This window comes from Anomaloglossus baeobatrachus, chromosome 2 (assembly GCF_048569485.1).
Source record: "Anomaloglossus baeobatrachus isolate aAnoBae1 chromosome 2, aAnoBae1.hap1, whole genome shotgun sequence".
In the NCBI taxonomy this organism is placed as follows: Eukaryota; Metazoa; Chordata; class Amphibia; order Anura; family Aromobatidae; genus Anomaloglossus; species Anomaloglossus baeobatrachus.
The window spans coordinates 650,811,735-650,829,124 of NC_134354.1; positions in this window are offsets into that span (position 1 = coordinate 650,811,735).

Genomic DNA, 17,390 nt, shown 5'->3' on the forward strand with positions numbered 1-17,390 from the left:
GACATCTGCGTCTTAGGGAACACTCACTTCCAGTGAGTCACTGACCCAGACGTGCATCTATTTAGTAAACTATTGCACTGAATTTCATATACTCATACAATAGATATTTACTTTGATTCCAGGATGTCACGTTCCTTATGTGCATTCGGGATTTTGGGCTTATTGTATATAATATTACAAATTTAGAGGGTCATACTGGATATATTCAATACAAACACTGATATATGAAGTTCCCGTCCCTTATTACTTGCAACGTTGCACCGTCATGCCATATTCTACTGGATTCTTGTTGTGAGGCCGAGGACACTTTGAACCCCTGATGTCTCTAGAGTTCAAGTGCGTCTAGTACCTCTGTACTCACTATAGCTACCCCCCCAAAATTCTAATTAGTAAGAACAGCCATGTACTTCTTTATCTCAACTGCCATAGAAGTACAATAGTTGTTTAATAACTTATGGTGTATTCCTGTTATAATGGACAAGGGTGATAATGATAAATACAATATTATTAATAGGATATAAGGCCCACAAATCCAATAGAAAACCATTCTATTCAAAACTTTGTAGCCAATAATTTGCAACTAGCATCCATATTATTTTTATTTTATTCATAATAACCTATTAGAATATATGAACCTATGCTCTGTGTACAGTGCCAAATGCAAAATTTACAATACAATGCACATGTTCTGTATAGATGGAGTGTGCAATTTCACTGTCATTCCTATACTAAAAGAGTAACCAATGTTTACATTTTTACTTAATAAATCAATAGTACACATGAAAATAAGTAGCTTTGTAATATATCATATCAGACAAATTTGCCTCTTTCTCTGTCTGAATTGATCAGTCATTATCAAAATTCTCAATTCTGAGGTAAAATCTGTATTCAGTAAAGACTTTCCCATTACTGAGATAGGGGATGCATTTGTTACTGTTGAGATTCTATTTATTTATAAACAAATAATTTTAAAAAATGTCAAGGGGTCCCCCCATTTTTAACAACCAGCTAAAATAAAGCAGACAGCTGTGGGCTGGTTTTATTAGGCTGGGAAGGCCCATGGTTATTGGGCCCTTCCTAACCTAAAAATAGCAGCCCGCAGCCACCCCAGGTTTGGCGCATCCATTAGTTGCGTCAATTCTGGTGTTTCGCCTTGTTTCTAATATTTTTGGGGTTAATGTCAGCTGGCATGTCGCCCAGTCAACATCACTAACCAAATAGTCGAAGGATATACCAGAACTCTCTATACCAACCTACTTACAGCGATAGCCATACATTTCTTCCTTCAGGGCGATATATAGAAATGCTTCTCATTCTCTGTCATTGGGCTTATATTACCCCTATTAGAAAACACAGTATGGGTATTTTACCCACATCAAATTATTTCAAGTCTAATGTCCCCAAGGCTGACCTGTACTACTGCATGTGGTCTTGCCCACAAGTACAGTCTTTTTGGACAAAGATTCATGATTTTATATGTAATCACCTGACCAGTTTTGCTCCATTTGGTCTGATTGGGCCATTTTTGGATACCTGGTTGCTGGACCACATTGATGCAATGCTGGTGTAAGGAAGTTTTCAGGCCCCCTTCACAGTGTTTTACATCAGTGTGCCATCTGTGTGTCATTGTTGTGGGGGTGACAGCGGGCCATAGTCGTGAGTAGAGTCAAACCCCTTCTTCCAGGCAGCGTCTCTCTTCTATGCCCCACTCCTGCCACCTCCACAGTGCAACAAGGGACACCACAATTCTTCCTCTTTAAGATCAATTCAGACATGGAGTCCAGTAGAACAACTAGCACAGTTTCTGTGGAGCACATCCACTGCGGGCACATAGCTTGAACGTTACAGACTTGTTACGGTTTGGTTTCATTTCACATTTTCCTACAGACTGCTCCCTCATGCACATCTCTCCGACTACTATAGCCATATAGTCTATTATCCCCGGCAACACCACAGTGGCAGCTAGTAAATTCATGGAGTCATGGATCTAATCGCATCCCCTCCCACAGGGATTCGTTTCACCAACGGAGTTCCTTCACCGCTGTCTCTGTGCCGACCCATTCTCCCAGGTCTATGTTACCTCACGCCTAGACCGGTCCTATGGGAGTCAGTTGCTACTCGGAAGGTCCACTAAATCAAGTCCAACAACTTCAGGACCAGTCCATGACTGGAAGAAGCATTATGTGAAACGCGCGTAGGGGTACTTCTTTGACTCCCTGGTTGTCATTCTATCCTGGCTTACATCTATTTCTCATAGGATTTCCACCTCCTTGTTCCCAGTTCTCTTGGTAACTGGTCATGTGACGCTGTCTTTGTCCTTTTCTGTAAAACTCTGCTTATGTGGCTTATTCTGCCTTGTGTTTATACCCTGATTATCTTTTCTTGTTTGGAGACTACAGTTCATACACCTGGGAACCATTTATCTTGGTTGCTTTATGTCCATAGTCATGGTGAATGATTGGGTGTTAGTCTAACTTGGGTTTATATCTCTCAGTAGTATATTGTTTATTGTTCCCCTGCCCATTTTGTAGCTGGGCTTATTATTAACTACTATGCACCATGTTGGTGTCCCTGTTTGGACAAAATTACATGTGTGGAAACTATAGTTTGTAGGCTTGGGAACCACCAATGTTTTTGATTTTATGTTGGATTTTCCCCCATACAACATTCACCCTCTGAATCTATTCTAACTATCCTTCCTTGGAGCTCTTTTTCTTTTGGACAATATCTTTGTCCCCCATTTTCTGGGCAGATTACGTCCAGTTCGTTCTACAATAATTGAATATTTGCCCTTTTTATATGTGCATTTTTTCGGTGGCATCTAAATTATTTTCTGTTTTAGGATTAATTGTATCCTTTATTTATAATAAGTACTATGTAGATGCTATATCGATGAATTGAACTCTACTCAATGCACAATATTTGGATTGTTACTATTCTGGACTCTGCTGTCTGACTCTTCCCCTTTTTATGTGCCTGGATATTGTGAAATAATTATGTATTACATCTGCAACATTGGACTAATCACATTCATTTTGTTCTGACAACCTTGGACCTTTCTGCTAGTGACCTCTTCCTTTTTATTAATTTTTCAATAATGTATGTCTAAATAAAGATTGTTTTCTCTTTTTACATGTTTTTCTTGGCTTATTTTACTCACTTCCATTATAGGTTTCTACTATATATAGCCCTATAGTCTATTACCCCAGGCAACACCACAGGGGCAGCTAGTAAATTCATGGAGTCCCACATGGATCTAATTGTGTCCCTTCCCACAGGGATTCGTTTCACCACCGAACGGAGTTCCTTCACCACTGTCTCTGTGCCGACCCGTTCTCCCAGGTATGTTACCTCACGCCTAGACCGGTCCTATGGGAGTCAGTTGCCACTAACTAAATCAAGGCCCACAACTTCAGGACCAGTCCATGCCTATCTCTGCACCCGGCTCCAGAAGTGTTTCCTTTGTTTACTTGATAGGGTTTCCTGGGGTGACCTGGAGGGTCTGGCCGAATTACTCTGGACTTCTCTCGCTATACCTCCCACAGATACAGCTTCTTCTGTCTATTTCATGGTGCCCCTATCTGACTAGAATCAGGAACTGTTCTCTGCCCTAACCCCTACTATGGGCTAACCTCCTTCCCTTTAACTCCTTCAGCCCTATCACACCTTCCCATCCCTAATCTCTCCCCTAAGCTAAAGGACCAGGGAGCAATGACCTCTAGTGGTGGCTGAATAACAGTGCACCCGAAAAGTACGCACATGTAAACAACATTGCACACATATAAATATACACAAATAAATCATGACGTCATCAGGGGGTTGAAGTTCATGGGTCACTCTCCTACACCATCAGTGTGTCATCCGTGTGTCATTCATTTTTTCCCATATGGCTAAAGAAATAAAGATTACACAGCTTCTCCTATACTTTCACTGTTAAACTTACAGTACAGCACATGGATAGCACACGGACAGCACACTGATGCCATCATGTGCCGTACATGTTTTTCACAGACCCATAGACTTGTATTGGCCCTTATCATCTGTGCTGCTGTAAAAAAACGGACATGTCTCCATGTGATTCAGACGAACAATCAGCCCGTGATAAAACACAGAAATGTGAGCAGCATCATAGGCTATAAGGCTAGTTTCACACCTGCGTTAAACGGTATCCGTTGCATTGCGTTGTGTGACGGATGCAACGGATGTGTTGCATATAGTGGCACAACGGATGCAACGGATGCTGCAAAACAACGGAATCCGTTTTGATTTTTTTTTTTTACAGTTTTACCGGCGGCAGACTATTATGAACGATCAGCTGATCGCTCCCAGTAGCCGGCCGCCGGGTGATCAGCTGATCGCTCCCTGCAGCCGGCCGCCGGGTGATCAGCTGATCGCTCCCAGTAGCCGTCCGCCGGGTGATCAGCTGATCACTCCCTGCAGCAGGCCGCCGGGTGATCAGCTGATCGCTCCCTGCAGCCAGCCGCCGAGTGATCAGCTGATTGCTCCCTGCAGCCGACCGCCGGGTGATCAGCTGAGCGCTGTCACTTGCCGGCCGCCGGGTGATCAGCTGATCGCTCCCTGCAGCCGGCCGCCGGGTGATCAGCTGATCGCTCCCTGCAGCCGACCGCCGGGTGATCAGCTGAGTGTGTCACTTGCCGGCCGCCGGGTGATCAGCTGATCGCTCCCTGCAGCCAACCGCCGGGTGATCAGCTGAGCGCTGTCACTTGCAGGCGGCCGGTCGCTCAGCTGAGCGTTCGGCCACCGCGAGCCAAAATAAAGTTTGTGATTTAAAAAAAAAAAAAAAAAAAAAGAGCATGCGCAGTGAAATCCAGAGGATTCCGCTGCTCAAAACAACGTTACATGCTGCATTCCTCCCGCTGGGCGGAAGCAACGGAGCGTCGCCCAGCGGAAGCAACGCAGGTCCTTTTGGTACAATCCGTCAACCATACAAGTCTATGGGAAACAGCGGAATCCGTTCACGGATTCCGCTGTTTTCCAAAAGGGCGGATTGTAATGGCAGGAAAAAAACGCAAGTGTGAAAGTACCCTAATGGGTACATGTGGTATCTATGAAAAAAATGGATGTCACACCTACTGGAATCACGTACATGTGAAGGAGGCCTTACACATATTAGCAGCAGTAGGATCCAAAACAATACTTCACACATCGCTTATGTGGTGCCCTGGACTAGCCAGGTCGTCACAGGTAACACACACACACCCCCACCCCCACTAGACAGTAACATTAGCCAAACACAAAACCCTTGTTGCCTCCCTCCAGGGTCTGATGTCCACACCAGGTGGGGCGGAGCCAAGCGGTTGGCCCCACCCACCGAGGAGTTCACAGGCCTGGAGGCAGGAAAAGTGACAGAACAGTTGAGGAGGTTGAAGTGAGAGGAGTAAAGTGGAGAGTGTCTGGGTTTCTGGCCCAGGCACTGACAACAAGGTTGGCAGACGATGGTAGCCGTCTGCAGGAGTGGTGGATCAACGCGGAACCGTAGGACCGGGGTCGGGCGGTGGCCCGCCAGTACCGACCGGGGAGCGAAGTGAAGCCAGCACACACAGGCAGGGCCATCGGACCCCGAATAGGCTTGGAATCGCCGTCAACAGTCAAATCCGAGTGTGACAGGAACCCCAGGGGTTTCCTAACAACCAAAGACCCGTTAGAAGGCAACCGTCCGCACCGTGAGGGTATACAGCTACCGTCTAAGGCTAGAGACCCAAGGGCCAGCGCCTGCGGGCAAACGGGCTCCTCCGGCATCCATACACCGGGGAGCGGACTACCGTTGGGGACCCATCGTAGTCAAACAGTACACAAAGGTGCAGGGAAAGACAGCCGCCATCACCTGTCCGGGGAGAGACACTGCAGCCGGCTGCGGGACCCGTCCATCCAGCCGTTTGGTTTACCGAGGACTTTGTGCATCTCTTACTGAGTGAGTACACCCGTGCCATCCGGCACCGCGCCGTGCTGTCCCTGTAACCCTGCACCTCACCAACCCTGCCTCCCCGTCACACCACCGGGCCCCGGGACCACCGACCCCTACCCACGGAGGGGGAAAACAACATCCCAGCTGCTCCCTACCATCGCTCCCGGGATCCCCGTCACCAGCAGCGGTGGTGGCCATCTTCACCACAACCCGTGGGTGGCGTCACGGACTAAATCCCCCAAAACCAACCACCCTTTTCACTCACGGGCGAGGAGCGCCGCTCGAGTCCCTGGATCCGGCCCACCGCTCGAGCCACCGAGCAGCAGCCGCAGCAGCGCCAGACCGAGCGTTAGCGAGCGCAGCGGCGGCATCCTCCCCGCCCGCGACACTTAGACCCAGGGCCACCACTAGGAATTTCAGGGCCCCATACTGGCAAAATTATGGGGCCCCCCTGAGACTCCACCCAGGCTCCACCCCAGCTCCGCCTCCACCTCGCAAACCTTCCACAGTCAGCCACCACTCATAGAAAAACACATATATACATATTATATATTTATTACACACACACACACACACAGTCATGGCCAAAAGTGTTAGCACCCTTGAAGTTGTTCTAGAAAATGAACAAGCCTGCCCCTCTCCATAATGCACCTTCTACATCGCCCCTCTCCATAACACCATAACACATCACCTACACGGCCTCTTTCAATAATACACGCTCTACACCTCCCTGCTCAATAATACACGCTCTACACCGCCTCTCTCCATATTACACCCTCTACACCGCTTCGCTCCATAACACCCTCTACACCGCCCCGCTCCATAAAACCTTCTACACCACCCCGCTGCTCCATGACACCCTCTACACCGCCCCGCTCCATAACACCCTCTACACTGCCCCGCTCCATAACACCCTCTACACCGCCCCGCTCCATAACACCCTCTACACCGCCCCGCTCCATAACACCCTCTATACCGCCCCGCTCCATAAAGCCTTCTACACCGCCTCGCTCCATAACGCCCCTCCACCCCATCCCCGGCGATCGTCCTGCTGCTGTCTTCAGCTCACAGAGCGATTATCTGTCTCCTTAGGATAGATCACCAATGTCTGATTGGTCAGGGTCTGGCACCCCAGCCAATTGCCTGTTCTAAGTGCCGTGCCAGTGGTGGCCAGAAGTGCTCAGTTCCGGATCTGCTCCGTCTTCTGGTAGTGGCAGCAGCCTACTATTAAAATCAATGAGGCGGATGTGCAGTACCCGGCCGCGGACACTATCAGAGGATGGAGCAGATCCAGAAATAAGCATTTCTCGCCACCTGCACCAAGAGCAGCTCATCAGTGGGGGTCCTATTGCGCTCACATCAGAAGCAATGCACAAGTGGGACCCAGGCCTAATGATGACACATAGTATCACAAATAAACATTTACATTCAGTACCTTATAGATGATGTTGCCTCTGAGTCATTTCTTTCTTTTTTTCATCTTGTCCTGACGCCACGATGACTTTTCACATTCACATCTCATCTCTGTAGATGTCCATCTTCCCCGGTGTTCTGCAGCACATCCCGACAAGATGCCCCTAAAAATAACAGAATGATTATAATACACCTATTTAAAAATATCTGCCCTACGCTGTGCCCCAGAATATAAATGGCCCCTCTTATTGTGTTCTCTGCATAAAATATGACCCCACACTGTCCCTCTTATGGTACATGCCCTCCACACTCCCTCTCTTACCATACTGAGCATACTCTTCACACTGTCCTTTACACTGTGTCCCCTTATACTGCCCAGCCTTTATACTGTGCCCTCATCACACTCCCCCTCCTTGCTATGACCTCACACTGTCCTTCCATTCTGCCCCTTCTCCATACCACACCCCTCCACTACCCAGTCTCTATTCTGTGCCCCCTCACATTCTTCTCATCCCTTACTGTCTCCGCACTACCTCCTGTGTGTCCATATACTTTTCCCCCTCACTCCCCATCCTGCCCATTTGCTCCTCATACTATGTCACTCTTTATTCTGTGTCCTCATCCTCTCTCTCCCCATACATCACCCCACATCCTGTCTCTCCCCATACATCACCCCTCATCCTGTCTCTCCCCATACATCACCCCTCATCCTCTGTCCCCCCATGCATCACCCCTCATGCTCTCCCCCCACGCACCAACCCTCATCCTCTCCCCCCATGCACCACCCCTCATCCTCTCTCCTCTCATGAAACCACCCCTCACCCTATCTCCTCCTGCATCACACCTCATCTTCTCTCTCCACATGCATGACCCCTTATCCTCTCTCCCCCCATACTGTGTCCAAAGAAATTTCTCCCTCCCCATCCTTTCTTCCGACCATACTCTGACCACAGATAGTATGGTGGAGAGAGGGTGGGGGAGGGACCTGTTTCCATAGATACCCACTTCTCACCCCATACTGTTTCTCTTCCGTGTCTTCAGCTCCACTGGAGCACTTTTCAGCGTCCTCTTCCGCCTCCGCGCTGCGGCCCTGACTTCTGGGTCAGCAGTGTGATCAGCTAACCTGGTCACATGACAGCCGTCGCTCTGACCCGAAAGTCAGCGCCAGCGTTAATCAATTGTCCTCGCGTCTGACTGACAGACACAAGACAAATGAGCAGTGGGAGCCGCACGCTGCAGATTCTGTGAGTGCGGCTGTCAGCGTGACAACTGCGCTCAGAGAATAACCGGCTACCACTACAGGGCAGCAAATGCAGCCCCCAGGGAGACTTTACACTGACGCATTAGGCAGCGCGACAGCGCCCCCCTCACAGCTGCGCCCGGGGTAGATGGTGGCATTGGTGCAGCGGCATACCCGGTATCTCCAGCACATGTGGCTGATTTGCATGCGATGCAAATTAGCCACGTGTATAGTGGAAAAAGAACACTGCCGGTTCCTCTGCTGCGGTTGTGACTAGGGGGGGCCCGGTGAAGAGGAGGGAGGGCCCGGCTGGCCCGGGGCTTAATAAAGCGAAGTAATTGTCCCTGGTTCAGCCGGGCCCCCTCTCTTCACCGGGCCCCCTACACCAGTCTCACTAGTAATGCCCTGATGGCGGCCCTGCTTAGATCACAACCCCCTCCAGACAAATTGTTTTGGAAAAACTTGCCTTTTTGATGAAGATAGAATAGGTGGAGAATGCGTCTCTTCAAAAGGACTTACGTGTGGTTTAATTCTTGTTAATTAGAATTTTATAGTTTAAATTTTAACTTTGCTCCCAAGACTTTCATCAGGGTGTGCTCATTATCGCAATATGCTGACTGCGCAAGCATGGAGCGTCTCAGCTCCTGACCCTGCCCTAGTCACATGACCTGTGACAAAAATGTACATCACAGAATGTTAATGGGTTAACATATTATTTTTCTAATTTTTTTATGTTATTTGTTTTAAGGAAGACCTCTCACTAGGTCGAATGTGACCAGTTTTTGCTCTTATTTTATTCCTGCTTGTTCGCTTGAGTTTTAATTTTTTTTTTATTTTTTTTTAAATCCGCTATGGCTCCAGAGATTTAGGACTTTTAGGTTGCCCAATACAATCCCTGACAGAAGTTGTGTCACTTATCCATGTTATGTAAATAAAAGCTTATAAGCTGACTTTAAATTCATCCATTGGTTTTATAAATTACTCTTATGAAAGCTAAAACCCTCCCAAATTTGGTTTAGGTTATGAAAATAAAGTTCTTACAAACCTGAAATATTGATCAGTTAATGAACACAGAAAGGTCAGATTTTGGCAAGACATAAGTTTTGTCGCCCACAGAAAGTAATGTGAAATTCAAACAAATAATTAACTTCTAATACAAAGATATGTTGCATAACATTGGTGAATGAAGTTGTGGTGCCATTAGAGCCATATTTAATATTTTGTGTGACTTCCATGAGCTTGAAAAACTGAATCCATGCGGTTCAACAATGATTCATACAATTTGTTGATGAAGTCATCAGGAATAACAAAGAATGCAGTCTTACATGCCTCCCAGAGTTCATCTAGATTCTTTGGTTTTGTCTTCCAAGCTTCCTCTTTCATCCTACCCCAAACATGCTCAATGATGTTCATGTCTGGTGACTGGGCTGGCCAGTCCTTGAGCACCTTGATCTTCTTTGCCAGGAGGAACTTTTTTGTAGAGATGGATGTATGAGATGGAACACCATCCTGCTGCAGAATTTGACCACTATTATGAATGGGAATGTAAGAGGTAGCTAATACTTCTTGATATCTTAGGCTATTGATATTGCCTTCCACCTTGCAAATGTTTTGCACACCCCCATACTGAATGTAACCCCAGACCATGATCTTTCCACCACCAAACTTAACTGTTGTCTGGATACATACGGCCTCCAGTAGGTCTCCTGCAGTATTTGCGGCGGCTGTGGTGTAATTCAAGTTAAGATTCATCATAGAAATCCACCTTCTGCCGCTTTCCAGCATCCATCTGTTTAGCAGGCTGTGGGACTTGGCAAATGCCACACTTTTTTTTAATTGCCTTTTGTTTAGTGCTGGCTTCTGGGCAACTGATTTGACCATGGAGGCCATTTCGAGACAGAATCCTAAAAAACTGTTCTAGTTGACACATTGACTTGAGGTGACCAGGCCTTTTTTGAGCTCTTCTGCAGTGGAAGAGGGGCTGGCTTTGGATTTTCTAACCAACAACTGTTCCTCCTGAGCAGTTGTCTTGCGGGGTCTGCCGGACCTGGGCTTGTCAAAACATCTCCAGTTTCTTCAAATCTTTTTTTAATTCTTTGTACTTGACGCTGAGACACATTAAAGGTGCCAGCCACCTCTGCAGTGGATCTGGTCTTCAGCCTCTTGATAATCAAGGCTTTGGTCGCAGGGTGGATTCTTGGCATGTTGTCAGAGGTCAAGTTGCAGTTCAAGTGAAGGTTTGGGGTGCTGGGTTTCTTTTTATACACACCCACTAATTAACCGATCATTTAGTGAGCACAGGTGAGGATGTGAACTAGGATTGGGTGCATTATATGACAAGGCAACAAAACTTTTGTCTTGCCAAAATCTGACCTTTCTCTGTTCATTAAATGATCAATATTTCATCTTTGCAGCAACTTTACTTTCATAACCTAAACCAAATTTGGGAGGGTTTCAGCTTTCAAAAGAGTAATTTATAAAACCAATGGATGAATTGAAAGTCAGGTTATAAGCTTTTATTTACATAACATGAATAAGAGACAGAACTTCTGTCAGAGACTGTATGTTAATTTCTACGGTCTTCATCATGGGGGCGCTGCTCATCAGATTCTCTGAAGTGTTTCTGTTTACTTTTGATCTAGTTACAGAGTAATAGCAATTAGAAGGGAACTATTTAGAGTCTTTATTGGATGAAGGTTGTACCCAGGGTAGGGGTGCAGAGAAGTGGCCCACCGGACCTTCGAGGACAGTAGCTCCGCATGTTGTTTGTTTGCATATTGTTTTCTTTTAAAAGGTCATTTGAGGTCAAAACATTGCATTTCTACCTGATCTGGGACATGATTAATAAGAGGAATACATCTGAGTTGTTAGAATTTTCTACTTGGATTTCTTGGCAATTTGGTGGAAAGTCTCCCCTCTCATGGAGCATTAGAAGTGGTGCATGGGTATCTCCACATTATATGATGGCATTAATAGAGGCATTAGTTATAAGTACATATTAAAAGATTCTCCCTCAATTTTCTGTTTTATTCTAAATAATTTAGTAAACACACGTCTGTGCCATTTATCCTGCCACTTGTATCACTGACTCGCTACAAGGAGTGGGGTCGTAGTAGGTCATCATTTTGTGGTTTTCGTAACGAAGCGTGAGAAACGCTGATATTTAGCATGGGAAACACTGTAGTACTGCATTCCTCTTAAGGTTACCATGTCTCTGTCCTGTCCAAACAATCTCTGTGTCTCAGCTTATTACATTGGGTCAACAAGATTATTTTCAGAAGTCGGTCAGGCAGGCTTTGATCTCATAGGTTTGACTATCACTTATAGGTTAATATTCAATAAACAGATTCCTCACCGACACTGCTGAGTCTATACAGCCACTTCTTAGTAGGTTTCCAAAGTGTACACTGACTCCTAGGCTAAGTTCACATAACCGTAGTTTTGTCTGTGGAAAAAAATGGTGGCACTTGAGCCATTGTTATTCAGTGATTCTGTTCAATTAGGGTCAGATATGCAAATGGTAGCAAGACTCAGCCAAAATCATAGCTCATCCATGGATAGCATGAAGAGTAAACGTGTTCCTGTGATTGAGCTTATTCCCTGTTACATGCAGATAACACCAGACAGATGGCATCTCCGCAGGCCAACACCATTTTGTGTGAACACACGCTTTCTCAAGGCTCCTTATGTATATTAAATAATTTGTGTTGGGAACGAATGTGCTGGTAATAAAGACAATATTCATCATTACTTCATTGTAGTTCGGGATGAGTGGACCAATGGATGTTCGAGTTCTCCAGGTTAGGCCGAATTGTAGTTAAAAGTTCTGTTGGGTACCCGAAATTGACCCCAAACCCCATAGAAGTCAATGGGGACTCATGCTTTTGTACTGTAAAATGGTCGTAGCAAGGGCAAGGGGCTGTGTAAGGAAGCACAATGTAGACAAGAACAGGACAATTGCACTGCAAACAAAATGGGATAGGGAAACAACTTAAAGGGGTTCTGTCACCATAGCAATCATGAATAAATAGGAAGTAAATTAATAAAATACATTTTTAAGAGTCCCCCCACAGAGCCTGGTGGTGTGGAATGGCTACACAGAGCCTTTTTTAAGAGTATTCCCCCAGAGCCTGGTGCAGATGTGGCGCCCCTGAGGCTTCCGACGCCACAGAGGTACTGCACCTCAGCCAGAAGTGTGGTATCCCATCCTGGGTAAGAAGGGGGTCATCTACCGGGTCACAGACAAAACCTGCACACACCAATTGTTGGGTCACACACTGGGTCAAGGTTTAAGGCAGGTGCTCCATCACTGCTGAGAAGCAGCGACCAGTATACCTGGTTATGGAGCCTTAAGTCCCATTCACTGTCCTGGAGGGGTGGAGCCTAGCAGAGGGAGTGTGGGTGGAGTCAGTGGGGTAGTGAGGAGAACCAGTTAGAATCAGCCAGGTCTGAGCAGAGTGAGTTTTCAGTCTGAGTGAAGTGACAGTTGACAGGAGTCAGTCAGAGAGAAGGAGACCAGTCAGAAGGAGGAGTAAGAGAATGTGGTTCATGGTAAAGACCCTGGAGTCCGGCTAGACCCAGGTGACACCGAGAAAAGGGGTTCCAGAGTGCCACAGACGTGCGAGAGACCGGGGTGGAGGAATCTGGCTGCAATAACGGGGACAGTCCCGAGGCAAAAGGAAGAAAGACATTTCTTTTAGCAATCCGACGGCCCGGGTGATTGCTGTAGGCACCTGAGGCCACAACCTGCCACCCATCCTCTGAAAGGAAGGATTAAAAAGGACCACGGTCAGACACCCTTTAGTCAGGGCTCGGTGGCGGAGGCGCAGGACAGCTCAGCGCTAGAGAGAAGTGGCCAGGAGAGGAACATTGAGGGGTGCACCGGTACTGACCCTTGACCTGCTCGGGATTGGTGGAATCCCGCAACAGTGAATCCTGGCACACCACGGGGAAACCAGTCAGCTGCAGTATTAGAACCGACTGTGAGAAAAACATCTTGATTGCAAAGCCTCGTGTCATCTGCTTTTCCTGCACCCAATTCATTTCCATTATAGACTTTCCTAACGGTTGCCCTGGGGTTACCCGCTCCACCTGTGGGGAGCAGAAACACCTCAGCTGCCACAACACCAGCCCCGTGAGTGCCGTCCAGCAGCCGCGGCCCCATTGCCGCAAAAACCACAGGTGGCATCACAAATTTTACCTAATATTAACTATAACTCCCATCATCATCTCCCATTATTATTAAAAGACACCGCAAGGGTCATGGAGCCGGACCCCTGCCACCGCTGACATCCCCGGACTAGTCCGGCCCGGTTCCGAGTGCCCCCGGCCCTGGGGCGGGTGTGTCACTTAGGGCACACAAAAAACCCTTTTTTTCAGAGTACTGACTAGAGATGAGCGATGTTCCAGGTTTGCCAATTTCATGTCCGAGTGATTTTCGGGGGTGTTCGAGTTGTTTGACGAACTCGAGCCTTTTGCTAAAAGTTCGACAGTTCGAGTAACATTCGATAACGGTTCGAGCACCAAAAGCGTGGCTTTTCACAGTAAGTATGTGCGCACCTTTCGTATCTGCATGCGTCCTGCGTCCCCAGCACAATCTCTTTCTCTTTCCTACTCACCAATCACGGGCGTCTCGCTGCACGGCTGTCACAAATCTCCAGCGGCATTTCCTCTTTTGAAAATGGCTCCCGCTTCATTATTCAATTAGTTATTCCGTTCCCACCGGTGCCCATGATTGGTTGCAGTTAGACACGCCCCGACGATGAGTGACAGCTATCTCACTGCAACCAATCATACAGTTAGGTCCAGAAATATTTGGACAGTGACACAATTTCCGCGAGTTGGGCTCTGCATGCCACCACATTGGATTTGAAATGAAACCTCTACAACAGAATTCAAGTGCAGATTGTAACGTTTAATTTGAAGGTTTGAACAAAAATATCTGATAGAAATTGTAGGAATTGTACACATTTCTTTACAAACACTCCACATTTTAGGAGGTCAAAAGTAATTGGACAAATAAACCAAACCCAAACAAAATATTTTTAATTTCAATATTTTGTTGCGAATCCTTTGGAGGCAATCACTGCCTTAAGTCTGGAACCCATGGACATCACCAAACGCTGGGTTTCCTCCTTCTTAATGCTTTGCCAGGCCTTTACAGCCACAGCCTTCAGGTCTTGCTTGTTTGTGGGTCTTTCCGTCTTAAGTCTGGATTTGAGCAAGTGAAATGCATGCTCAATTGGGTTAAGATCTGGTGATTGACTTGGCCATTGCAGAATGTTCCACTTTTTTGCACTCATGAACTCTTGGGTAGCTTTGGCTGTATGCTTGGGGTCATTGTCCATCTGTACTATGAAGCGCCGTCCGATCAACTTTGCGGCATTTGGCTGAATCTGGGCTGAAAGTATATCCCGGTACACTTCAGAATTCATCCGGCTACTCTTGTCTGCTGTTATGTCATCAATAAACACAAGTGACCCAGTACCATTGAAAGCCATGCATGCCCATGCCATCACGTTGCCTCCACCATGTTTTACAGAGGATGTGGTGTGCCTTGGATCATGTGCCGTTCCCATTCGTCTCCAAACTTTTTTCTTCCCATTATTCTGGTACAGGTTGATCTTTGTTTCATCTGTCCATAGAATACTTTTCCAGAACTGAGCTGGCTTCATGAGGTGTTTTTCAGCAAATTTAACTCTGGCCTGTCTATTTTTGGAATTGATGAATGGTTTGCATCTAGATGTGAACCCTTTGTATTTACTTTCATGGAGTCTTCTCTTTACTATTGACTTAGAGACAGATACACCTACTTCACTGAGAGTGTTCTGGACTTCAGTTGATGTTGTGAACGGGTTCTTCTTCACCAAAGAAAGTATGCGGCGATCATCCACCACTGTTGTCATCCGTGGACGCCCAGGCCTTTTTGAGTTTCCAAGCTCACCAGTCACCATTCTTTTTTCTCAGAATGTACCCGACTGTTGATTTTGCTACTCCAAGCATGTCTGCTATCTCTCTGATGGATTTTTTCTTTTTTTTCAGCCTCAGGATGTTCTGCTTCACCTCAATTGAGAGTTCCTTAGACCGCATGTTGTCTGGTCACAGCAACAGCTTCCAAATGCAAAACCACACACCTGTAATCAACCCCAGACCTTTTAACTACTTCATTGATTACAGGTTAACGAGGGAGACGCCTTCAGAGTTAATTGCAGCCCTTAGAGTCCCTTGTCCAATTACTTTTGGTCCCTTGAAAAAGAGGAGGCTATGCATTACAGAGCTATGATTCCTAAACCCTTTCTCCGATTTGGATGTGAAAACTCTCATATTGCAGCTGGGAGTGTGCACTTTCAGCCCATATTATATATATATAATTGTATTTCTGAACATGTTTTTGTAAACAGCTAAAATAACAAAACTTGTGTCACTGTCCAAATATTTCTGGACCTAACTGCAGTAACCTATCGTGCAGTAAAATAAATTAAAAAAAAAATAAATGCGGTTCCCCCCATATTTGATACCAGCCAGGGTAAAGCCACACGGCTGGAGGCTGGTATTGTCAGGATGGAGAGCGCCACGTTATGGAGAGCCCACCACCCTAACAATATCACCCAGCAGCCGCCCCGAATTGCCGCATCCATTAGATGTGGAGGTCCCGGGACTCTACCCAGCTCATCCCGAATTACACTGGTGCGGTGGCAATCGAGGTTATAACGGGGTTAATCATGACAGGCGTCTCCCCGAGATACCTTCCATGATTAAACTGTAAATGAAAGTAAAGAAACACACAGCGAAAAATCCTTTATTTGGAATAAAAGACAAAAAAACACCTCTGTTACCTTTTTATTAACCCCTTCACGACCATGGACGGATCTTTCCGTCATGGATCGTGTCCCGGTAAGCCCCGCCCCCCCGTTTTCAACAGCTGACATGTGTGCCTACATGTTCCGAGTGGAATCGCATTCCACCTGGAACATTAACCCCTTAGATCTCGCTGCCAAAGTCTGGCAGCGAGATCTATATGCGCGCGGCCATCTTTTTTACTTACCACCGCCCCCTCCGGACGTCACGTGAGTGATCACGTGACGTTCGGTGGTTGCCATCGTAGCACAGGGTCATGTGATGACGCCTGGTGCTACGAAGTTTCACTTTCATTCTTCCTCGGCACGGAGCAGAGGAAAAAAGAAAGTGACTATTTCTGCTGTTTACAGCGGTATAGCTGTGATCAGCAGATAGCGATCAGCAATCGGATTGCTGATCGCTATAGCCCCCTAGGGGGACTAGTAAAATAAAATAAAAAAAGTAAAAAAAAGTTTTAAAAAATTAAAAAAAAAACAAAAAACCTAAAAGTTCAAATCACCCCCTTTCCCCCCATTGAAAATTAAAGGGTTAAAAAATAAATAAATATACACATATTTGGTATCGCCGCGTTCAGAAATGCCCGATCTATCAAAATATAAAATCAATTAATCTGATTGGTAAACGGCGTAGTGGCAAAAAAATTCCAAACGCCAAAATTACGTTTTTTGGTCGCCGCAAGTTTTACGCAAAATGCAATAACAGGCGATCAAAACGTAGCATCTGCGCAAAAATGCTACTATTAGAAACATCAGCTCGAGACGCAAAAAATAAGCTGTCACTCAGCCATAGATCCCAAAAAATAAGAACGCTACGTGTTTCGGAAAATGGCGCAAAACGTGCGCCACTTTTATTGGACAAACTTGTGAATTTTTTTTAACCCCTTAGATACAAGTAAACCTATACATGTTTGGTGTCTACAAACTCGCACCGACCTCAGGTATCATACCCACACAT